This window comes from Triticum dicoccoides, chromosome 3B, assembly GCF_002162155.2.
Source record: "Triticum dicoccoides isolate Atlit2015 ecotype Zavitan chromosome 3B, WEW_v2.0, whole genome shotgun sequence".
NCBI lineage: Eukaryota > Viridiplantae > Streptophyta > Magnoliopsida > Poales > Poaceae > Triticum > Triticum dicoccoides.
Window position 1 is genome coordinate 614356712 of NC_041385.1, and position 26084 is coordinate 614382795.

Here is a 26084-nt window from a genome sequence, read left to right on the forward strand (position 1 = left end):
TGAGATTGTTATTTAATGGTTTACTTAAGGTGGCAACTTAAATTCACATCTGGGTGGATTGAGGCACCTGGGGAACCCAGTGTTGCCTGTATTTTTGGAAATCTCGGGGTACCATGTGATTCTCCTATGGACCGCCACCCAGACTCAAAGGGATCATGAGATTATTCATGCTAGAAACTTCCATGTGCAGCCGCAAGCTACTATGGGATCTAGCATAGTTGATTAAGTTGCGTGAGCTCTTGAAGAGGTAGACTAGCAGATGTAGTGGGTTGTAGGTGGTACTGTCTACCCAGAGTAGAGAGTTAATGCTTCTGAAAGACTGTGTCTCGGTCATCCATTTCTCAAACATCATGTAGTGTGAGAAATCCAACGGAGGCGATCGAGTCTTGCAGGGAAAAGTGTGCAAACCTCTACAGAGTGTACAAACTAATCATGGTTAGCCGTGTCCCCGGTTATGGACGTTTTGAGTATCTAGTACTTGGATTTTCATGTGAATCTCACCATGTTACTTAATTAAATTTTGTTGGGTTAGTGATGATGCTTAATTGGGATTGAGTTGGAGGAACCTTCTCAATGTTTTACAACCACCATGATAGTTAAATAAAATTTATTCCTTTGTTGCAGGGGAAAATTGGCTTTATGCAAAACTGTAACCACAGAGCTTTCCACCAGCCATATATGCATGTAGTGATAGCATTATTCTGTTCATTACTCTCTATGTATTACATTGCCAGCATATTCCATGGGCTGACCCGTTTTCGGGCTGCAACGTTCATGTTGCAGACTTTTCAGACGACGAGTAAGGTGCCTTAGGTCGTGGTCTTATACTCAGTGATGCCGTTGGAGTTAATGGAATCGCTTATCTTCCAAGCCTTCCGTTGTTATCGTTATTAGATGGCCTTAAGCCATATTTATTGTAATAAGTTCTCTTTTGAGACATTCGATGTAATAAGTGTGTGGTTGCTACTCTGTTATAAATCCTTCAAGTACTGTGCGTGTCAGCATTACTGATCCTGGGATGACACTTATGCACAGAGATCAGACTGTTCGAGGTCTGGTCGCTACAACGAATCTATATGAACTGTACAAGTCTGACCGTGAAGAAAGCTACACTCAGTGTAAGAACCGAATCCAGTGGATCCGAAGATATTGGGCAGAGCAGTGGTTCAAGTACAAGTTTGTAACACCTGAATATGCTGAGAAGAATGCCATCAAGCGCCCATGGGGTGATTGTCTGTACCACAATTTGGTACCGAAGACTAAGGCTGAGGCTATTGAACAGGAGTTATATCCTTGTATGGTCCGAGGACCTCGGCCTGAGGATGCCGACCCATCATCTCTCTTATGGTGTCGTGAAGACAATCTTTTCAAGCACAACTTTCAGTTTGTAAAAGATTTAGCTGTTAAGAATCAGGAGTCTGGCCTCAACTTCAACCCTGGCCCCTCTGCTCCAAGGTCAGATGGAACTCATGAAGCCAATGAGAACAGGGTTGTCCCCTTCGCCAACTTCAATGGGCTTCTGTCCCATATTGCTGCCCAGAGAGCTACTGTGGAGCAATCTGCTAAGAAGCAAACTCTGATGATGCTCCATCACCACCAAAGCAGAAGAAAAAGGTTAAGCTTCAAAGCCCTCTGCTCTAGCTGCTTGATGACTTACAAGTATAGGGGATCAATCGTAGTCCTTTCAATAAGTAAGAGTGTCGACCCCAACGAGGAGTAGAAGGAAATGATAAGCGGTTTTCAGCAAGGTATTCTCTGCAAGTACTGAAATAAGTGGTAACAGATAGTTTTGTGATAAGATAAATTGTAACGAGCAACAAGTAACAAAAGTAAATAAGGTGCAACAAGGTAGCCCAATCCTTTTTGTAGAAAAGGACAAGCCGGAACAAACTCTTATAATAAGAAAAGCGCTCCCGAGGACACATGGGAATATCGTCAAGCTAGTTTTCATCACGCTCATATGATTCGCGTTCGGTACTTTGATAATTTGATATGTGGGTGGACCGGTGCTTGGGTGTTGTTCTTACTTGAACAAACATCCCACTTATGATTAACCTCTATTGCAAGCATCCGCAACTACAACCAAAGTATTAAGGTAAACCTAACCATAGCATGAAACATATGGATCCAAATCAGCCCCTTACGAGGCAAGGCATAAACTAGGGTTCAAGCTTCTGTCACTCTAGCAACCCATCATCTACTTATTACTTCCCAATGCCTTCCTCTAGGCCCAAATAATGGTGAAGTGTTATGTAGTCGAGTTCACATAACACCACTAGAGGTTAGACAACATACATCTCATCAAAATATCGAACGAATACCAAATTCACATGACTACTAATAGCAAGACTTCTCCTGTGTCCTCAGGAACAAACGTAACTACTCACAAAGCATATTCATGTTCATAATTAGAGGGGTAATAATATGCATAAAGGATTTGAACATATGATCTTCCACCAAGTAAACCAACTAGCATCAACTACAAGGAGTAATCAATACTACTAGCAACCTACTAGCACCAATTCCGGACTTGGAGACAAGAATTGGATACAACAGATGAACTAGGGTTTGGAGATGAGATGGTGCTGGTGAAGATGTTGATGGAGATTGCCCTCTCCCGATGAGAGGAGCATTGGTGATGATGATGGCGATGATTTCCCCCTCCCGGAGGGAAGTGTCCCCGGCAGAACAGCTCTGCCGGAGCCCTAGATTGGTTCCGCCAAGGTTCCGCCTTGTGGCGGCGGAGTCTCGTCCCGAAAGGTTGCTTGCTATTTTTTTCTCATCGAAAGACTTCATATAGGAGAAGATGGATGATGGAGAGGCACCAGGGGGCCCACGAGGTAGGGGGGCGCGCCCAGGGGGAGGGGCGCACCCCCCACCCTCGTGAGCAGGGTGTGGCCCCCCTGGCCTTCATCTTTGGCGACGCTTTTTCTTTATTTATTTTAAGGTATTCCGTGGAGTTTCAGGACTTTTGGAGTTGCGCAGAATAGCCCTTCAATATTTGCTCCTTTTCCAGCCCAGAATTCCAGCTGCCGGCATTCTCCCTCTTCATGTAAACCTTGTAAAATAAGAGAGAATAGCCATAAGTATTGTGACATAACATGAAATAACAGCCCATAATGCGATAAATATCAATAAAAAAGCATGATGCAAAATGGACGTATCAACTCCCCCAAGCTTAGACCTCGCTTGTCCTCAAGCGAAAAGCCGATAACAATAAATATGTCCTCATTTTTAGAGGTAGAGGCGTCGATAAAAAAATAAAATATGGACATGAAGGCATCATGATTATTCTCATAACAGCCACATATATAAATTTTGTCATATGATTACTTATGTTAAAGTGATGATCTTTTCACAAAGCCAAAGTATGAATCAGAAACCTTGCTGAGCACCAATAAATTATACCCTCAGTCATTGAAGCAATTGCAATTTATCATAACATCAGAAAGAGTATATGTGAGAGCTTAAAAGCAAGTCCACATACTCAACTATCACTTAGTCCTTCATAATTGCTAACACTCATGCAATACTTGTGGTTACGGAGAAAGATAGGGGCTTATAGTTTTGCCCCACAACCTTTTACCCCAAGGGGAATGTCAACGATAATAATTCATACTCCCTTACATCCAATTAGATATATATATATCATGCTCTTTCCAACATGCTGGGCTTGCCAAAGGATAAAATGAAAAAGGAAAGGTGCAGATCACCGTGACTCTTGCATAAAGTAGAGGATAATAATAAAAGATAGGCCCTTCGCAGAGGGAAGCAGAGGTTGCCATGCGCTTTTATGGTTGGATGCACAAAATCTTAATGCAAAAGAACGTCACTTTATATTGCCCCTTGTATGTGAACCTTTATTACGCAGTCCGTCGCTTTTATTGCATCCAGAACAAGTTCGTACAGAGCTTATTTATCTGCACTAATAAGTCATGCATATTTAGAGAGCAATTTTTATTGCTTGCACCGATGACAACTTACTTGAAGGATCTTACTCAATCCATAGGTAGATATGGTGGACTCTCATGGCTAAACTGGTTTAAGGATATTTGGAAGCACAAGTAGTATCTCTACTTGGTGCTGAGAATTTGGCTAGCATGAGGGGGAAAGGCAAGCTCAACATGTTAGAGGACCCATGACAACATACTTTATCTCATATATAAGAAAACATAACTCATTATGTTGTCTTCCTTGTCCAACATCAACTCTTTAGCATGTCATATTTTAATGAGTGTTCCCAATCATAAAAGATGTCAATGATAATATATCTATATGTGAAACCTCTCTCTCCTTATTACTTCCTATTAATTGCAACGATGACCAAAGCTATATTTGCCAACTCCCAACAACTTTTAATCATCATACTCTTTCTATGTGAAGTCATTACTTTCAATAAGATCAATATGAGCTCTTTGTTTCTTTTTATTCTCTTCTTTTATTCACTCAAGATCATGGCAAAGTAATCAAGCCCTTGACTCAACACTAATCTTTATTAAATATAGCACACAGACTCGATTGCATAGAGGGATCATAAAGCAAAACTTCAAAACTAAATCATGCCATGACTTTATTCTACTATATCAAGATACTACTACTAGGATCGAACTAAGAAAAACGGTAAAGATAGGAGTTGTGATGGTGATACGATACCGGGGCACCTCCCCCAAGCTTGGTAGTTGCCGAGGGGAGTGCCCATACCCATGTGATTATGTCTCCTTCTTTGTTGTTGGCGGATGATGCAAGCTTGTCGTCCACCTTCCATGGCATAGGCTCACCCTCAAAGAAGGATGATCGAGTCTCCGGAATCCTCAAATCTGCAATGGAAACAGCTCGAAATGAAAACAGAGGATATTTGCGTGGTACGGTCGTCAAAACCTTCGGGAGAATATATAATGAATTTTTACAGACCAAAACACATATCGTGCAAGAAAACGGAGTCCGGAGGGCACACGAGGTGCTCACGAGGTAGGAGGCGCGCCCAGGGGGAGGGGGCGTGCCCTCCACCCTCGTGAAGGCCTCGTGTCCTCCCCGGACTGCTACTTATTTTTCTATTTTTCTATTTTTCTAAATATTCCAAAACAGAGAAATATTACCTTAGAATTTGTTTTGGAGTCGGTTTACTTACCGTAACACATACCTATTCCTTTTCGGAGTCTAGAACATTCTGGAAAGTGTCCCTTATGTATTCCTCCGGGGTTACGGTTTCAATAATATTAGTTTCAACATTTATAGGATTACCTGAGATATAGTGTTTGATCCTTTGACCGTTTACCACCTTCGGATTTGTGCCTGCGAAGTTGTTGCTTTTTATGGCATCGGAACGATAGACCTCCTTGATAACGTAGGGACCTTCCAATTTAGAGAGAAGTTTTCCTGCAAAAAATCTTAAACGGGAGTTGTATAGCAACACATAATCACCTACATTAAACTCACGCTTTTGTGTCCTTTTATCATGCCATCTTTTAACTTTTTCTTTAAACAAGTTGGCATTTTCATAGGCTTGGGATCTCCATTCATCAAGTGAGCTAATATCAAATAACCTCTTCTCACCGGCAAGTTTGAAATCATAGTTGAGCTCTTTAATAGCCCAATATGCCTTATGTTCTAGTTCGAGAGGTAAGTGACATGCTTTTCCATAAACCATCTTATACAGAGACATACCCATAGGATTCTTATATGCAGTTCTATAGGCCCATAATGCATCATCAAGTTTCTTGGACCAATTCTTTCTAGACCTATTAACAGTCTTTTGCAAAATTAATTTGAGCTCTCTATTGCTCAATTCTACTTGACCACTAGACTGTGGGTGATAAGGAGATGCAATTCTATGATTAACGTCATATTTAGCAAGCATTTTACGGAAAGCACCATGAATAAAATGTGAACCACCATCAGTCATTAAATGTCTAGGGACTCCAAACCTCGGAAAAATAACTTACTTAAGCATTTTAATAGAAGTGTTATGATCAGCACTACTAGTTGGAATAGCTTCTACCCACTTAGTAACGTAATCAACAACAACTAAAATATGTGTGTATCCATTAGAGGCAGGAAAAGGTCCCATATAATCAAAGCCCCAAACATCAAATGGTTCAATAACAAGTGAATAATTCATAGGCATTTCTTGACGTCTACTAATATTACCAATTCTTTGACATTCATCACAAGATAAAACAAACTTACGGGCATCCTTGAAGAGAGTAGGCCAATAAAAACCAGATTGCAATACCTTATGTGCAGTTCTATCTCCAGCGTGGTGTCCTCCATAAGCTTCGGAGTGACACTTGCGTAGGATATGTTCCTGTTCTTGCTCAGGCACACAACGTCTAATAACACCATCTACTCCTTTATAAAGATGTGGGTCATCCCAAAAGTAATGTCGCAAATCATAAAAGAACTTTTTCTTTTGTTGGTATGTGAAGCTAGGTGGTATAAATTTAGCAACAATATAATTAGCATAATCAGCATACCATGGAGTGCTCCGAGAAGTGCTTACGACATTTAATTGTTCATCAGGAAAGCTATCATCAATAGGTAATGGGTCATCAAGAACATTCTCTAACCTAGATAAGTTGTCTGCAATGGGGTTCTCAGCTCCTTTTCTATCAACAATATGCAAATCAAATTCTTGCAGCAAGAGAACCCATCTAATAAGTCTAGGTTTAGCATCTTTCTTTTCCATAAGATATTTAATAGCAGCATGATCGGTGTGAATAGTTACTTTAGAATCAACAATATAGGGTCTGAATTTATCACAAGCAAACACCACTGCTAAAAATTCCTTTTCGGTAGTAGCATAATTTCTTTGAGCATTGTCTAGAGTCTTACTAGCATAATGGATAACATTTAATTTCTTATCAACTCTTTGCCCTAGAACAACACCTACAGCATAATCACTAGCATCACACATAATTTCAAAGGGTAAATTCCAATCAGGTGGCTGAACAATAGGTGCAGAGACTAATGCTTTCTTAAGTATTTCAAATGCTTCTACACAATCATCATCAAAGACAAATGGTACATCTTTTTGTAACAAATTAGTCAGAGGCCGAGAAATTTTTGAGAAGTCCTTAATGAACCTCCTATAAAACTCGGCGTGACCAAGGAAACTTCTTATACCTTTGATGTCCTTGGGACATGGCATCTTTTCGATAGCATCAACCTTGGCTTTATCAACTTCAATACCTCTTTCAGAAACTTTGTGTCCCAAAACAATACCATCATTAACCATAAAGTGGCACTTTTCCCAATTCAAGACAAGATTAGTTTCTTCACATCTATGCAAAACTCGATCAAGATTGCTCAAGCAATCATCGAAAGAGGAACCATAGACGGAAAAATCGTCCATGAAAACCTCACAAATCTTTTCACAAAAGTCAGAGAATATAGCCATCATGCATCTTTGAAAGGTAGCAGGTGCATTACATAAACCAAAAGGCATACGTCTATAAGAAAAAGTACCAAAAGGGCATGTAAAAGTAGTCTTTGATTGATCTTTAGCCAACACAAGTATTTGAGAGAAACCAGAATAACCATCTAGAAAGCAATAATGTGTATGTTTGCATAATCTTTCTAGCATTTGGTCAATAAAAGGTAAGGGGTAATGATCTTTCTTAGTAGCTTTATTTAATTTGCGGAAATCAATTACCATCCTATAACCTATTATAATTCTTTGCGGAATTAATTCATCTTTATCATTAGGGACAACAGTAATACCTCTCTTCTTAGGGACACAATGGACAGGACTTACCCACTGACTATCAGCAACGGGATAAATTATACCTGCCTCCAGAAGCTTGAGTATTTCCTTTCTTACCACTTCTTTCATTTTAGGATTCAAAAGCCGTTGAGGATCACAAACTGGTTTGGCATCCGCTTCCAAATTTGTTTTATGCTGACATAGAGTGGGACTAATGCCCTTAAGATCATCAAGAGTATATCCAATAGCGGCACGGTGCTTCTTCAGAGTTTTCAATAATCTTTCTTCTTCATGCTCTGAAAGGTTAGCACTAATAATAACAGGATATATTTTCTTCTCATCAAGATAAGCATACTTAAGATTATCAGGCAACGGTTTAAGCTCAAACACGGGATCACCCTTGGGTGGAGGAGGATCCCCTAGGATTTCAACAGGCAAATTGTGTTTCAGAATAGGTTCCTGTTTAAAGAATACTTCATCTATTTCCCTTCTTTCATTCATAAACATATCATTTTCATGGTCTAGCAAATAATGTTCCAAAGGATCACTGGGAGGTACGACAATAGAAGAAAGACCAATAATTTCATCCTTACTAGGCAAATCTTCCTCACAATGTTGTTTACTAAATTTAGAGAAATTAAACTCATGAACCATATCATCCAAGCCAACAGTAACAACATTCTCTTTGCAGTCTATCGTAGCATTAACAGTATTCAAGAAGGGTCTACCAAATATAATGGGACAAAAGTTATCTTGCGGAGAAGTAAGAACAAGAAAATCAGCAGGATATTTAGTTTTCCCACACAAGACTTCAACATCTCTAACAATCCCAATTGGTGAAATAGTATCTCTATTGGCAAGTTTAATTGTGACATCAATACCTTCTAATTCAGCAGGTGCAATTTCATTCTTAATTTCTTCATATAAAGTATGTGGTATAACACTAGCACTCGCACCCATATAACATAAGCCATGGTAACAATGATCTCCTATTTTAACAGAAATAACAGGCACGCCTACCACAGGTCTATGTTTATCTTTAGCACAGGGTTTAGCAATTCTAGCAGTTTCACCTTTGAACTGAATAACATGCCCATCAATATTATCAGACAAGAGATCTTTAACAATTGCAATATTGGGTTCTACTTTAACTTGCTAAGGAGGTACATAAGTTCTGATATTGCTTTTACGAACAACAGTTGAAGCTTTAGCATGATCCTTTACTCTAACAGGGAAAGGTGGTTTCTCAACATAAGAGGTGGGAACAATAGGATCATTATAAGTGATAGTCTTTTCTTCAACTTTAATAGGTGAAGCTACTTTTACTTCTATGGGAGGATGATATTTAAACCACTTCTCCTTAGGGAGATCAACATAAGTAGCAAAAGATTCACAGAAAGAAGCTACTATCTGAGAGTCAAGTCCATATTTAGTGCTAAACTTACGGAAAATATCGGTATCCATAAAAGATTTAACAAAATCAAACTTAGGTGTCATACCTGACTCCTTACCATCGTCGAGGTTCCAATCTTCAGAGTTGCGTTTAATTCTATCCAATAAATTCCATCCGAATTCAATAGTCTTCATCATAAAAGAGCTAGCACAAAAAGTATCGAGCATGGTGCGATTGTTATCAGAAAGCCGAGCATAAAAATTCTGAAGAATTGTTTCTCTTGAGAGGTCATGATTGGGGCATGAATATAACATTGATTTAAGCCTCCCCCAAGCTTGAGAGATGCTTTCTCCTTCGCGAGGCCAAAAATTATATATATAATTGCGATCATGATGAACAAGATGCATAGGGTAATACTTTTGATGAAATTTCAATTTCACTCTTTTATAGTTCCATGATCTCGTATCACATAGCCTATACCATGTCAATGCGTCTTCCTTCAAAGATAAAGGAAAAGCCTTCTTCTTAACAACATCATCGGGTATACCTGCAAGCTTAAATAGTCCACAAATATCATCCACACAGCGAAGATGCTCGTCAGGATGCTTTGTTCCATCTCCTGTAAAAGTATTAGCCAATAGTTTTTCCATGATACCCGAAGGAAATTCAAAAGGAGTTTCATTTTCAATAGGTTCAGTAGGTTGAGGGGCAACTCTTTTCTCTACTGGAAGGGGTGAAGATACCCCGAACAAGCCCCTCATAGAATTACTTTCCATAGTAACAAGTGACAGAAAATTTCAGCACACTATATAAATTTTTCCTTACCAAATTCCACCTACCAAAGGCGCTACACTCCCTGGCAACGGCGCCAGAAAAGAGTCTTGATGACCTACAAGTATAGAAGATCTATCGTAGTCCTCTCGATAAGTAAGAGTGTCGAACCCAACGAGGAGCAGAAGGAAATGATAAGCGGTTTTCAGCAAGGTATTCTCTTCAAGTACTGAAATAAGTGGTAATAGATAGTTTTGTGATAAGATAAATTGTAACGAGCAACAAGTAACAAAAGTAAATAAGGTGCAGCAAGGTAGCCCAATCCTTTTTGTAGCAAAGGACAAGCCGGAACAAACTCTTATAATAAGAAAAGCACTCCCGAGGACACATGGGAATATCGTCAAGCTAGTTTACATCACGCTCATATGATTCGCGTTCGGTACTTTGATAATTTGATATGTGGGTGGACCGGTGCTTGAGTGCTGTTCTTACTTGAACAAACATCCCACTTATGATTAACCTCTATTGCAAGCATCTGCAACTACAACAAAAGTATTAAGGTAAACCTAACCATAGCATGAAACATATGGATCCAAATCAACCCCTTACGAGGCAACGCATAAACTAGGGTTCAAGGTTCTGTCACTCTAGCAACCCATCATCTACTTATTACTTCCCAATGCCTTCCTCTAGGCCCAAATAATGGTGAAGTGTTATGTAGTCGATGTTCACATAACACCACTAGAGGTTAGACAACATACATCTCATCAAAATATCGAACGAATACCAAATTCACATGACTACTATAGCAAGACTTCTCCCGTGTCCTCAGGAACAAACGTAACTACTCACAAAGCATATTCATGTTCATAGTCAGAGGGGTAATAATATGCATAAAGGATCTGAACATATGATCTTCCACCAAGTAAACCAACTAGCATCAACTACAAGGAGTAATCAACACTACTACCAACCTACTAGCACCAATCCCGGACTTGGAGACAATAATTGGATACAAGAGATGAACTAGGGTTTGGAGATGAGATGGTGCTGGTGAAGATGTTGATGGAGATTGCCCTCTCCCGATGAGAGGAGCGTTGGTGATGATAATGGCGATGATTTCCCCCTCCCGGAGGGAAGTGTCCCCGGCAGAACAGCTTTGCCAGAGCCCTAGATTGGTTCCGCCAAGGTTCCGCCTCGTGGCGGCGGAGTCTCGTCCCGAAAGGTTGCTTGCTATTTTTTTTCTCATCGAAAGACTTCATATAGGAGAAGATGGATGACAGAGAGCCACCAGGGGGGCCACGAGGTAGGGGGGCGTGCCCAGGGGGGAGGGGCGCGCCCCCACCCTCGTGAGCAGGGTGTGGGCCCCCTGGCCTTCATCTTTGGCGACGATTTTTCTTTATTTATTTTAAGGTATTCCGTGGAGTTTCAGGACTTTTGGAGTTGCGCAGAATAGCCCTTCAATATTTGCTCCTTTTCCAGCCCAGAATTCCAGCTGTCGGCATTCTCCCTCTTCATGTAAACCTTGTAAAATAAGAGAGAATAGCCATAAGTATTGTGACATAGCGTGAAATAACAGCCCATAATGCGATAAATATCAATATAAAAGCCTGATGCAAAATGGACGTATCACTGCTCAAAAAGGTTCGACTAAAAAGCCTCTGAAAACTGCACCTCCTGAATCCGTTATGCAATCCGAAGATTTAGCTCGTGTGTCCAAGAGGACCAAGAAGCCATTGCCCAAGAAGGTTTCTGGGCAACCCCTCACTCATGTTGCCGTTCTGCGCAATGCGGAAGACACTATTGATCTGTCAAGCGATGAAGATCTTGGTGATGAAGATCTAGAGATGCTGATCAAGAGCAAGCAAGAGGTGGAGATCTTCAGTGATCTACCCCTCTTTGAGGTTGACATCTTGAATAACTTCATTGATGAGTGGTTCGACGACCAGAGCATCGGCATTGACAGTCTGCAGCTGCCAGTGGGCATCAGCGTCACGTTTCATGGAGCCATTGCTAATGAATTGGCCTTGGCTCAGAAAATCGTCGAGCTCAAAAATAAGATTGGTTATGAGAAGGCACATTTCATGAAGCATATGCACAAGCTCAGTGTGGCAGATGTGCAAATTTTCAAGAAGATGATGCATGACCTCAAGACTGAATTTCACAAGAAGCGTGAAGAAGCCAAAGGCTCTCGAGAACGCATGAAGTCTTATGCTCAGAAATGTGTGCAACCAGACAATGAAGCTGAAGAGAGGAAAGCTCTTGGGCGTCCTGGCATCGACCCTAGAATGGCTGCTAAGAAGAACAAGAAGCCTGCCGAAGCTAATCCTGATACTCCAAGGCAGGGACAACCCAACATTGTCTTCCCTGCCAACATGACTGGCTGAAAGCCAAAGGTTCCTCTGTTGCTTCTGAACTCAAGAAGACCAGGCAAGCTGAAGCCGAAGCTAGGAAGAGGAAGCACAAGGATACATCTGATGATGCTCCCTCAAAGAAAAAGTTGAAGACAAAGGGCTCCAAGTGTTCAAGGAAAGAGCACGCTGCTGCCCCAGAGTCCCTCATAGCTGAACCCATTTATGTTGCCTACCCTGCCTTTGCAAATCGCGAGCGCCATCTCGTCGTCCATGAGCCTGCTCCCATAGAGGCTCCAAAATCTGAATAAGTTCCAGCTGTTGTCCCCAACGAAGCTGGAGACATTGGTCATGAAGACAATGTACTTGATGATGAAGTCCTTCCTCAACTCGAGCCCTAGTTGGTATCGTCACCTGCTTCTACGAGCAGTGAATACATTAGCATTGGTTGTCCATGACGCCAATTGCTCAAGATGACTCACGGCTGAGCGCCAACAAGAAGATACCCCAGTTCAAGATGAAACACCCTGTACTCCATCTGCTCAAGTCACCTCTTCAGTGCTTGATGATGACAACTACATGGAAACCACTCCCTCTCCAAAGGCATCGCCAGCATTTCGCAGGCTTCGCAAAGGTCTCAGGCCACCTGTCTCCATGTGACCATTCTAGAAGAAGATTCACAACAATCTAGCTCAGTGGCACATCAAGTGTTCCCTGAAGAAAATCCTTCTGTGACTACTCAAGAGTCTGAAGCTAAAGTTGTTGAAGACATTCCGACTACATCAGCCTAAGAAGAAAGAAGAGATGAATAAAGAGAAGCCACACCCCTGCTACTGATCATGTCATTCTTGAAGAGAATGTGATTGTGCCTATGTTGGGGAACATGGTAATTTCAAAAATTTCCTACGCACACGCAAGATCATGGTGATGCATAACAACGAGAGGGGAGAGTGTTGTCCACGTACCCTCATAGACCGAAAGCGGAAGCGTTATAACAACGCGGTTGATGTAGTCGTACGTCTTCATGATCGACCGATCCTCGTACCGAACGTACGACACCTCCACGATCTGCACACGTTCAGCTCGGTGACGTCCCGCGAACTCCGATCCAGCAGAGTGTCGAAGGAGAGTTTTGTCAGCATGACAGCGTGATGATGGTGATGATGAAGCTACCAGCACAAGGCTTCGCCTAAGTGCTGCAATGATATGACCGAGGTGGATTATGGTGGAGGGGGGCACCGCAGACGGCTAAGAGATCAATGATCAACTTGTGCATCTATGGGGTGCCCCCGTTCCCCGTATATAAAGGAGTGGAGGAGGGGGAGATGGTCGTCATCCTAGGCGCGCCCAAGGGGGGAGTCCTACTCCCGGTGGGAGTAGGATTCCCCCTTCCCTAGTTGAAGTAGGAGAGGGAAGGAAGGGGGAGAAGGAGAGAAGGAAAGGGGGGTCGGCCCCCCTCCCAATTCGGATTGGGCTTGGGGGGGGGGGCGCCCCCACCTTGGCTGCCTCCTCCTCCTTTCCACTAAGGCCCAATAAGGCCCATTGACTCCCCGGGAGGTTTTGGTAACCTCGCGGTACTCCGGTAAATGCCCGAACTCACCCGAAACCATTTCAACGTCCAAACATAGCCATCCAATATATCGATCTTTATGTATCGACCATTTCGAGACTCCTCGTCATGTCCGTGGTCTTATCCGGGACTCAGAACTACCTTCGATACATCAAAACACATAAACTCATAATATTGACCGTCACCGAACATTAAGCGTGCGGACCCTACGGGTTTGAGAACTATGTAGACATGACCGAGACATGTCTCCGACCAATAACCAATAGCAAAACCTGGATGCTCATATTGGCTCCCACATATTCTACGAAGATCTTTATTGGTCAAACCGCATAACAACATACGTTGTTCCCTTTGTCACCGGTATGTTACTTGCCCAAGATTCGATCGTCGGTATCTCAATACCTAGTTCAATCTCGTTACCGGCAAGTCTCTTTACTTGTACCATATTGCATAATCCCATAACTAACTCATTAGTCACATTGCTTGCATGGTTTATAGTGATGTGCATTACCGAGAGGGCCCAGAGATATCTCTACGACATTCGTAGTGACAAATCCTAATCTCGATCTATGCCAACTCAACAAACACCATCGGAGACACTTGCAGAGCACCTTTATACACACAGTAACGTTGTGACGTTTGGTAGCACACAAAGTGTTCCTCTGGTATTCGGGAGTTGCATATTCCCATAGTCATAGGAACATGTATAAGTCATGAAGAAAGCAATAGCAACATACTAAACTATCAAGTGCTAAGCTAATGGAATGGGTCCAGTCAATCACATCATTCTCTAATGATGTGATCCAATTCATCAAATGACAACTCATGTCTTTGGCTAGGAAACTTAACCATCTTTGATTAACGATCTAGTCAAGTAGAGGCATACTAGTGATAGTCTGTTTGTCTATGTATTCACACATGTACTATGTTTCCGGTTAATACAATTCTAGCATGAATAATAAACATTTATCATGATATAAGGAAATATATAAATAACAACTTTATTATTGCCTCTAGGGCATATTTCCTTTAGTCTCCCACTTGCACTAGAGTCGATAATCTAGATTACATTGTGATGATTCTAACACCCATGGAGTCTTGGTGTTGATCATGTTTTGCTCATGAGAGAGGCTTAGTCAACGGGTCTGCAACATTCAGATCCGTATGTATCTTGCAAATCTCTATGTCCCCTTCCGACACTTGATGACGGATGGAAATGAAGCATCTCTTGATGTGCTTGGTTCTCTTGTGAAATCTGGATTCCTTCGCCAAGGCAATGGCTCCAGTATTGTTACAAAAGATTTTCATTGGACCCGATGCACTAGGTATGACACCTAGATCGGATATGAACTCCTCCATCTAGACTCCTTCATTTGCTGCTTCCGAAGCAGTTATGTACTCCGCTTCACACGTAGATCCCGCCACGATGCTTTGCTTAGAACTGCACCAACTTATAGTTCCACCATTCAATAAAAATACGTATCCGGTTTGTGACTTAGAGTCATCTGGATCAGTGTCAAAGCTTGCATCAACGTAACCATTTACGACGAGCTCTTTGTCACCTTCATAAACGAGAAACATATCCTTAGTCCTTTTCAGGTATTTCATGATGTTCTTGACTGTTGTCCAGTGATCCACTCATGGATTACTTTGGTACCTCCCTACTAAACTAATAGCAAGGCACACATCAGGTCTGGTACATAGCATAGCATACATGATAGAGCCTATGGATGAAGCATAGGGAACATCTTTCATTTTCTCTCTATCTTCTGTAGTGGTCGGGCATTGAGTCTGACTCAACTTCACACCTTGTAACACAGGCAAGAACCCTTTCTTTGCTTGATCCATTTTGAACTTCTTTAAAACTTTATCAAGGTATGTACTTTGTGAAAGTCCAATTAGGCGTCTTGATCTATCTCTATAGATCTTAATGCCCAATAGATAAGCAGCTTCACCGAGGTCTTTCATTGAAAAACTCTTGTTCAAGTATCCATTTATGCTATTCAGAAATTCTATATCATTTGAATCAATAATATGTCATCCACATATAATTAGAAATGCTACAGAGCTCCCACTCACTTTCTTGTAAATACAAGCTTCTCCAAAAGTCTGTATAAAACCATATGCTTTGATCACACTATCAAAATGTTTATTCCAACTTCGAGAGGCTTTGCACTAGTCCATAAATGGATCGCTTGAGGTTGCACACTTTGTTAGCATCCTTTGGATCAATAAAACCTTCGGGTTGCATCATATACAACTCTTCTTCCAGAAATCCATTCAGGAATGCAGTTTTTACATCCATTTGCCAAATTTCATAATCATAAAATGCAGCAATTGCTAACATGATTCAGACAGACTTAAGCATCGCTACGGGTGAAATGTCTCATCGTAGTCAACTCCTTGAACTTGTCGAAAACCTTTTGCAACAAGTCAAGCTTTGTATACAGTAACATCGTCAGCGTCAGTCTTCTTCTTGAAGATCCATTTATTCTCTATTACTTGTCGATCATCGGGCAAGTCAACCAAAGTCCACACTTTGTTCTCATACATGGATCCCATCTCAGATTTCATGACCTCAAGCCATTTCGCGGAATCTGGGCTCATCATCGCTTCCTCATAGTTCGTAGGTTCGTCATGGTCAAGTAACATGACCTCCAGAATAAGATTACCATACCACTCTGGTGCGGATCTTACTCTGGTTGACCTACGAGGTTCGGTAGTAACTTGATCTGAAGTTTCATGATCATTATCATCAGCTTCCTCACTAATTGGTGTAGGGATCACATGAACTGATTTCTGTGATGAACTACTTTCCAATAAGGGAGTAGGTACAGTTACCTCATCAAGTTCTACTTTCCTCCCACTCACTTCTTTCGAGAGAAACTCCTTCTCTAGAAAGGATCCATTCTTAGCAACGAATATCTTGCCTTCGGATCTGTGATAGAAGGTGTACCCAACAGTTTCCTTTGGGTATCCTATGAAAACACATTTCTTCGATTTGGGTTCGAGCTTATCAGGTTGAAGTTTTTTCACATAAGCATCACAAACTTTCAGAAACGACAACTTTGGTTTCTTGCCAAACCACAGTTCATACGGTGTCGTCTCAACGGATTTAGATGGTGCCCTATTTAACGTGAATGCAGCCGTCTCTAAAGCATAATCCCAAAATGATAGCGGCAAATCAGTAAGAGACATCATAGATCGCACCATATCTAATAAAGTGCGGTTACGATGTTCGAACACACCATTACGCTGTGGTGTTCCGGGTGGCGTCAGTTGCGAAACTATTCTGCATTGTTTCAAATGAAGATCAAACTCGTAACTCAAATATTCTCCTCCACAATCAGATCATAGAAACTTTATTGTCTTGTTACGATGATTTTCCACTTCACTTTGAAATTCTTTGAACTTTTCAAATAGTTCAGACTTATGTTTCATTAAGTAGATACACCCATATCTGCTCAAATTATCTGCGAAGGTGAGAAAATAACGATACCCGCCGCGAGCCTCAATATTCATCGGACCACATACATCAGTATGTATGATTTCCAACAAATCTGTTGCTCGTTCCGTTGTTCCGGAGAACAAAGTTTTAGTCATCTTGCCCATGAGGCATGGTTCGCAAGTACCAAGTGATTCATAATCAAGTGATTCCAAAAGTCCATCAGAATGGAGTTTCTTCATGCGCTTTACACCAATATGACCCAAACGGCAGTGCCACAGATAAGTTGCACTATCATTATCAACTATGCATCTTTTGGCTTCAATATTATGAATATATGTGTGTCACTACTATCAAGATTCAATAAAAATAGACCACTCTTTAAGGGTGCATGGCCATAAAATATATTACTCATATAAATAGAACAACCATTATTCTCAGATTTGAATGAATAACCATCTCGCATCAAACAAGATCCAGATATAATCTTCATGCTCAACGCTGGCACCAAATAACAATTATTCAGGTCTAAAACTAACCCCGAAGGTAGATGTAGAGGTAGCGTGCCGACCGCGATCACATCGACTTTGGAACCATTTCCCATGCTCATCGTCACCTCGTCCCTAGCCAATCTTCGCTTAATCCGTAGTACCTGTTTCGAGTTGCAAATATTAGCAACAGAACCAGTATCAAATACCCAAGTACTACTGCGAGCATTAGTAAGGTACACATCAATAACATGTATATCACATATACCTTTGTTCACCTTGCCATCATTCTTATCCGCCAAATACTTGGAGCAGTTCCGCTTCAAGTGACCAGTCCCTTTGCAGTAGAAGCACTCAGTCTCAGGCTTAGGTCCAGACTTGGGTTTCTTCACTTGAGCAGCAACTTGCTTCCCGTTCTTCTTGAAGTTCCCTTCTTCCCTTTACCCTTTTTCTTGAAACTGGTGGTCTTGTTTACCATCAACACTTGATGCTCCTTCTTGATTTCTACCTCCACAACCTTTAGCATTGCGAAGAGCTCGGGAATTGTCTTGTTCATCCCTTGCATATTATAGTTCATCACGAAGCTCTTGTAGCTTGGTGGCAGTGATTGAAGAATTCTGTCAATGACACTATCATCAGAAGATTAACTCCCAAATGAGTCAAGTGATTGTTATACCCAGACATTTTGAGTATATGTTCACTGACAGAACTATTCTCCTCCATCTTGCAGCTATAGAACTTAATGGAGACTTCATATCTCTCAATCCGGGCATTTGCTTGAAATATTAACTTCAACTCCTGGAACATCTCATATGCTCCATGACATTCGAAACGGCGTTGAAGTCCCAGTTCTAAGACGTAAAGCATGGCACACTGAACTATCGAGTAGTCATCAGCTTTGCTCTGCCATACGTTCACAACGTCCGGCGTTGCTTATGCAGCGGGTCTTGCACCTAGAGGTGCTTCCAGGATGTAATTCTTCTGTGTAGCAATGAGGATAATCCTCAAGTTACGGACCCAGTCCGTGTAATTGCTACCATCATCTTTCAACTTAGCTCTCTCTAGGAACGCATTAAAATTCAACAGAACAACAACACGGGCCATCTATCTACAACAACATAGACATGCAAAAAACTATCAGGTACTAAGTTCATGATAAATTAAAGTTCAATTAATCATATTACTTAAGAACTCCCACTTAGATAGATATCCCTCTAATCATGTAAGTGATCACGTGATCAAAATCAACTAAACCATGTCCGATCATCACGTGAGATGGAGTAGTTTTCAATGGTGAACATCACTATGTTGATCATATCTACTGTATGATTCACGTTCGACCTTTCGGTCTCAGTGTTCCGAGGCCATATCTGCATATGCTAGGCTCGTCAAGTTTAACCCGAGTATCCTACGTGTGCAAAACTGGATTGCACTCGTTGTATGTGAACGTAGAGCTTATCACACCCGATCATCACCTGGTGTCTCGGCACGACAAACTTTCGCAATGGTGCACACTCAGGGAGAACACTTGTACCTTGAAATTTAGTGAGAGTTCATCTTATAATTCTACAGTCGAACTAATAAAAATAAGATGCATAAAAGATAAACATCACATGCAATCAATATAAGTGATATGATATGGCCATCATCATCTTGTGCCTTTGATCTCCATCTCCAAAGCACCGTCATGATCACCATCGTCACCGGCGCGACACCTTGATCTCCATTGTCGCATCATTGTTGCCTTGCCAACTATTGTTTCTACGACTATCGCTACCGCTTAGTGATAAAGCAAAAACAATTACAGGGCGATTGCATTGCATACAATAAAGCGACAACCATATGTCTCCTGCCAGTTGCCGATAACTCTGTTACAAAACATGATCATCTCATACAATAAAATTTAGCATCATGTCTTCACCATATCACATCACAACATGCCCTGCTAAAACATGTTAGACGTCCTCTACTTTGTTGTTGCAAGTTTTACGTGGCTGCTACGGGCTAAGCAAGAACCGTTCTTACCTACGCATCAAAATCACAACGATTTTTCATCAAGTATGTGCTGTTTTAACCTTCAACAAGGACTGGGCATAGCCACACTCGATTCAACTAAAGTTGGAGGAACTGACACCCGCCAGCCACCTGTGTTCGAAGAACGTCGGTAGAACCAGTCTCGCGTAAGCGTACGCATAATGTCAGTCCGGGCCACTTCATCCTACAATACCGCTGAATCAAAGTATGACATGCTGGTAAGCAGTATGACTATTATCGCCCACAACTCACTTGTGTTCTACTCGTGCATATAACATCTATGCATAAACCTGGCTCGGATGCCACTGTTGGGGAACGTGGTAATTTCAAAAATTTCCTACGCACACGCAAGATCATGGTGATTCATAGCAATGAGAGGGGAGTGTGTTGTCCACGTACCCTCGTAGACCGAAAGCGGAAGCGTTATGACAACGCGGTTGATGTAGTCATACATCTTCACAATCGACCGATCCTAGTAACGAACATATGACACCTCCGCGATCTGCACACGTTCAGCTTGGTGACGTCCCACGAACTCCGATCTGACAGAGTGTTGAAGGAGAGTTCTGTCAGCACGACAGCGTGATGACGGTGATGATGAAGCTATCGGCACAGGGCTTCGCCTAAGCACTGCAATGATATGATCGAGGTGGATTATGGTGGATGGGGGCACCACACACGACTAAGAGATCAATGATCAACTTGTGTGTCTATGGGGTGCCCCCTTCCCCCGTATATAAAGGAGTGGAGGAGGGGGAGAGGGTCGGCCTCCTAGGCGCGCCTAAGGGGGGAGTCCTACTCCCAGTGGGAGTAGGATTCCCCCTTCCCTAGTTGGAGTAGGAGAGGGAACGAAGGGGGAGAAGGAGAGAAGGAAAGGGGGCCGGCCCCCCTCCCAATTCAGAGTGGGCTTGGGGGGGGCACCTTGGCCGCCTCCTCCTCCTTTCCACTAAGGCCCAATAAGGCCCATTGACTCCCCGGGGGGTACCGGTGACCTCGCGGTACTCCGGTAAATGCCCGAACTCACCCGAAACCATTCCGACGTCCAAACATATCCATCCAATATATCAATTTTATGTCTCGACCATTTAGAGACTCCTCGTCATGTCCGTGATCATATCCGGGAATCCGAGCTACCTTCGGTACATCAAAACACATAAACTCATAATACGGATCGTCACCGAACGTTAAGCGTGCGGACCCTAAGGGTTCGAGAACTATGTAGACATGACCGAGACATGCCTACGGCCAATAACCAATAGCGGAACCTGGATGCTCATATTGGCTCCCACATATTCTACGAAGATCTTTATCGGTCAAACCGCATAAAAACAAACGTTGTTCCCTTTGTCATCGGTATGTTACTTGCCTGAGATTCGATCGTCGGTATCTCAATACCTAGTTCAATATCGTTACTGGCAAGTCTCTTTACTCGTTCCGTATTGCATCATCCCGTACCTAACTCGTTAGTCACATTGCTTGCAAGGCTTATAGTGATGTGCATTACCGAGAGGGCCCAGAGATACCTCTACGACAATCGTAGTGACAAATCCTAATCTCGATCTGTGCCAACTCAACAAACACCATCTGAGACACCTGTAGAGCACCTTTATAATCACCCAGTAACATTGTGACGTTTGGTAGCACACAAAGTGTTCCTCCGGTATTCGGGAGTTGCATAACCTCATAGTCATAGGAACATGTATAAGTCATGAAGAAAGCAATATCAACATACTAAACGATCAAGTGATAAGCTAACGGAATGGGTCAAGTCAATCACATCATTCTCTAATGATGTGATCCCATTCATCAAATGACAACTCATGCCTATGGCTAGGAAACTTAACCATCTTTGATTAACGAGCTAGTCAAGTATAGGCATACTAGTGACACTCTGTTTGTCTATGTATTCACACATGTACTAAGTTTCCGGTTAATTCAATTCTAGCATGAATAATAAACATTTATCATGATATAAGGATATATATAAATAACAACTTTATTATTGCCTCTAGGGCGTATTTCCTCCAGCCTGACCCTCCGGTCGTTGACTTGAAAACAATGAGTCTGCCACCAACAATGCTACTGAAGCCAATGACCCTGTCATGGCCGCACATAATGTGGAGCCTGAAGCAAATGTAAATGCCGAAGCCACTGTGACGCTAATCACCATTGATGGCGTTGTTCCTCCACCGCGGCCTGACACCATGGAAAGGGCCTTCAATCATGAAGGTCAGCTTGTTACTGTACGATGGCCACTTATGGTTCCTCCTACTGCTCCTGGACCCCAATATGATTATTGAGTGGAGCAAAGGCCTCAAGTTCAGAAGCCAAAGCTGCGTCTTCCAAGGCTTCCAAGCATTGTCACTACACAAGGCTCATTCAGTGTGCTAAGCTTTTGAGACCACAACACCTTCTTTGACAGCGCCAAGAACCCATATAAGAAGCCAAAGATCTCCTCTGATAGATTTTGAATCCATCAATAGTGAAGCAATTACTCTTGCATTCTGTATAATCAAGACCGGATTTTTTCTGCATAGACGTCTGGATTGTGATGATATGGCTAGCCTGCCATGTCTGAAAGAAGCCCTTGACTGCTTTAGGGATGTTGGTCTTCTGGCCTTCGTGACTGATAAGGAACACTAGAATGAAGAGCTTCTCCTGCAGTTCTATGCCACCCTACACATTCGAGGCTACAACAGGGATCCGAAGACTTGGATGATGGTGATGATGATGACTCTGCTCCAACCTACTGTGTCATGGCACGTGGTGCCAAGGTAACTTCACGCGATGCCTATTTCCAAACCTCTAGTGAAGATGACTCTGAATGTGAATCCAAACCTAGCTATAAGACACTAGCTAAAATTGCAACTAAGCAACAAACTGCTATGGAACATAGTCAAAAGCTGCTAGACAAAAGCGATGACCTGTTGGGCGCAGAAATGAATCGAACTCAGTCCTTAATCGAAGATATTAAAAGTCTTCACGTTAAGTACGAAGATCTTGAAAGTCGTCATGAAAGCCTCTCATGAGAAGCTTTCCTACGATTATCTTCAAAGGAAGCAGGATCTAGAGAAACTGAGAGCGTCTCATGAAGATCTTCAAAAAGAGAACGATTCACTACTCGCCCAATAGATCAGTACCGCTCAAGTAGAATTTTTTCCACCATGCTTAAAGTGTCTTGAGCGCGATAATGTTGTCTCTGTTGCTGAATGTTCTACTGCATTTGATGTCGCAATATCTTCAACTACTGATGTGGTAACTAACCCCTCTATTGAGGATGCCACTACTATTGCTGATGAGAATGCTAGGTTGAAGACATTGCTTGAGACTGGCATGTACAAAAACCTCAAAGGGCATCAAACCTTGTGTGACGTCCTCAAGAAATAGATTCTGAACCGAAACACTAGGAAAGAGGGTGTTGGGTTCGAGAGGAAATTGAAGCCGGAGCAGTACTCCAAAACCACCTGGGTTGCTGCTAAGGATCCTTCAGTTAACCTATCCACTTTATTTTGCTTCACTTGTGCTAACCCAATTGTCATTGATGAATCCTTTGATGCAAATTATAAACTGTTTAAGAATCAGAATGGTGAAGTGTTTGCCAAGTACATTGGTGCTAACTGCAGGAACGGGTCACCCCAGAAGAAGATCTAGGTGCCCAAAAGCTGTCTTGAGAAGCTTCCCGTGAATGTCATCATGACACCACCTGGGAAGAAGAAAAACCCCCGACCAAAGGCGTCATATGGTCCAAAGGCTTCATACAGATAGAGGACCACTCATGGTCACCCTAATGCCAATGTTTTGCAGGAGACTGCTATGATACTCATGAATATGAGTGTGTTTCCTCTAACCGCTATGTTCACAAAACTTAGAACTTTTCTACATATTCTTATGAGTACTATTCTCCTCCTACGAAGCTATTTGCTAGGGCTGCCAAGCCAAAGTTCTCAGATGCTGCACTTAGACTCATTGCTTCCAAGCCACCCCTGAAGATGTGGGTGGTTAAGAAGAATTAACTTCTCTTGCAGGAAAAGGTCTCCAGCCAGAAAGCAAAGTCTTCTGACGACAATGTTGGAGACCTAAGACATCTTGTGGGACGCAAGATAAAATACTTCAATGGTATTATCATGTATTTTGTCCCAGAGTTACTTGACGAGCATCCTATCATGCCTAACCATAATCTAAACTTTGATAATATGCTTGTTCGCTACATGTTTCTGCTTCACAATACTCTTGGTGAAGCCTATCCCGCTAACTGCACTACAGGGTACAACTCCGAAAGCCACTGAATGGACCATGGACAGCGGCTGCACCAACCACATGACTGGTGATCGAAGTCTTCTTATGGATTCAACCCTACGTCCATCTACTAAGAGCCACATCACATTCGCTAACACTGGTAAAAGCAAAGTATTGGGTCTTGGTAGAGTTGTTGTCTCAAAGGATCAGCACATGGATAAAGTGATGCTTGTTGAATCCCTTGGATACAACTTAATGTCTGTGTCAATGCTTTGTGATCTGAACATGATTTTTAAAAAAATTTGGAAAATATCGTTGTCTTGTGCTTATGGAATCTGACAAATCTCTAGTCTTCGAAGGCTATCGAAGAGGTGATCTGTATACGGTAGATTTCTCAGCAGGACCACAGCTTGCCGTATGTCTTCTAGCAAAGGCTTCAGAATGTTGGCTATGGCATCGATGGCTAGGACATGCGAGCATGAGGAACCTGTACACTCTCGTGAAAAATAAGCACATAATTGGCATCGAGGGCGTCAAGTTCAAGAAGGATCGTCTATGTGGTGCCTGTGAAGCTGGAAAGATGACTAGAGCCAAGCATCCCTCAAAGACAATCATGACTACCTCACGCCCCTTTGAGCTGCTTCACATGGATCTATTTGGCCCTACTCACTACTCTAATCTTACTACTACTACACATCTCTATGGCTTCGTTATTGTTGATGATTACTAAAGATACACCTGGGTGCACACAATTCTCTATAAGACTAAAGTGCAGGATGTCTTCAGACGCTTTGCAAATCGGGCCATGAAGAATTTTGGTATCAAGATCAAGCACATTAGGAGTGACAATGGCACTGAGTTCAAGAATGCTGGCCTCAACATTTATCTTTATACTTTGAGCATAACACATGAGTTCTCTTCTCCTTACACACCTCAGCATAATGGCATCATGGAGCGCAAGAACAGGACACTCATTGAGATGGCCAGAACGATGCTCAATGAGTACAAGACTCCAAGAAAATTTTGGCCTGAAGCCATTGATACTGCATGCCACATCATCAACCGAGTATATCTTCACAAGTTCTTCAAGAAGACATCTTATGAACTTCTGACTGGTAAGAAGCCAAACGTCAGTTACTTTAAAGTCTTTGGTGCCAGGTGCTGGATCAAGGATCCACGTCACACGTCTGAATTCGCACCGAAAGCACATGAAGGTTTTATGCTTGGTTATGGAAAGGACTCACACACCTACAGAGTCTTCAACCTCTTTCACTATAAAGTGGTTGAAACTGTAGATGTGCGGTTCGATGAGACTAACGGCTCGCAAAGAGAGCACCTGCCAAATGTGCTAGATGAAGCTACACCAGGTGAAGCTATCAAGCTGATGGGTACTGGGGAAATCATACCCTCCGAAGCCAATGCTGAAGATGAAGACAATAGTTAGTCAGATCAAAATCTTCGTCCAGCACATCCTCGTGTAGGAAATGAAGTCCAGATTGAGAAGATCATTGATAGCATCAACGCTCCTGGCCCTCTCACTCGATCAAGAGCTACAAAACTAGCAAACTTTTGTGGTCACTTTGCTTTTGTCTCTATATCTGAACCCAAAAAAGTTGAAGAAGCCTTCATGGAACCTGAATGGATTCAAGCTATGCAAGAAGAGCTTCTACAGTTTGAGCAGAATAATGTCTGGGAGCTTGTCAAGCGTCCTGATCCTCGCAAGCACAATGTCATTGGCACGAAATGGATCTATCGCAACAAGCAAGATGAACTTGGACAAGTTGTCAAAAACAAAGCTCACCTCGTTGCTCAAGGGTACACACAAGTGGAAGGAATCGACTTTGATGAAACCTTTGCTCCTGTAGCTAGGATTGAAGCCATTCGCATACTGCTGGCCTATGCTAACCATCATAACATTCTTCTGTACCAAAGGGATGTGAAGAGTGCCTTTCCCAATGGCAAAATCGAAGAAGTGTATGTCGCTCAACCACCTGGTTTTGAAGATCCTAAGCATCCTGATATGGTGTACAATCTCAACAAGGCACTGTATGGGCTCAAACAAGCACCTCGCGCTTGGTATGACACACTCAAGGA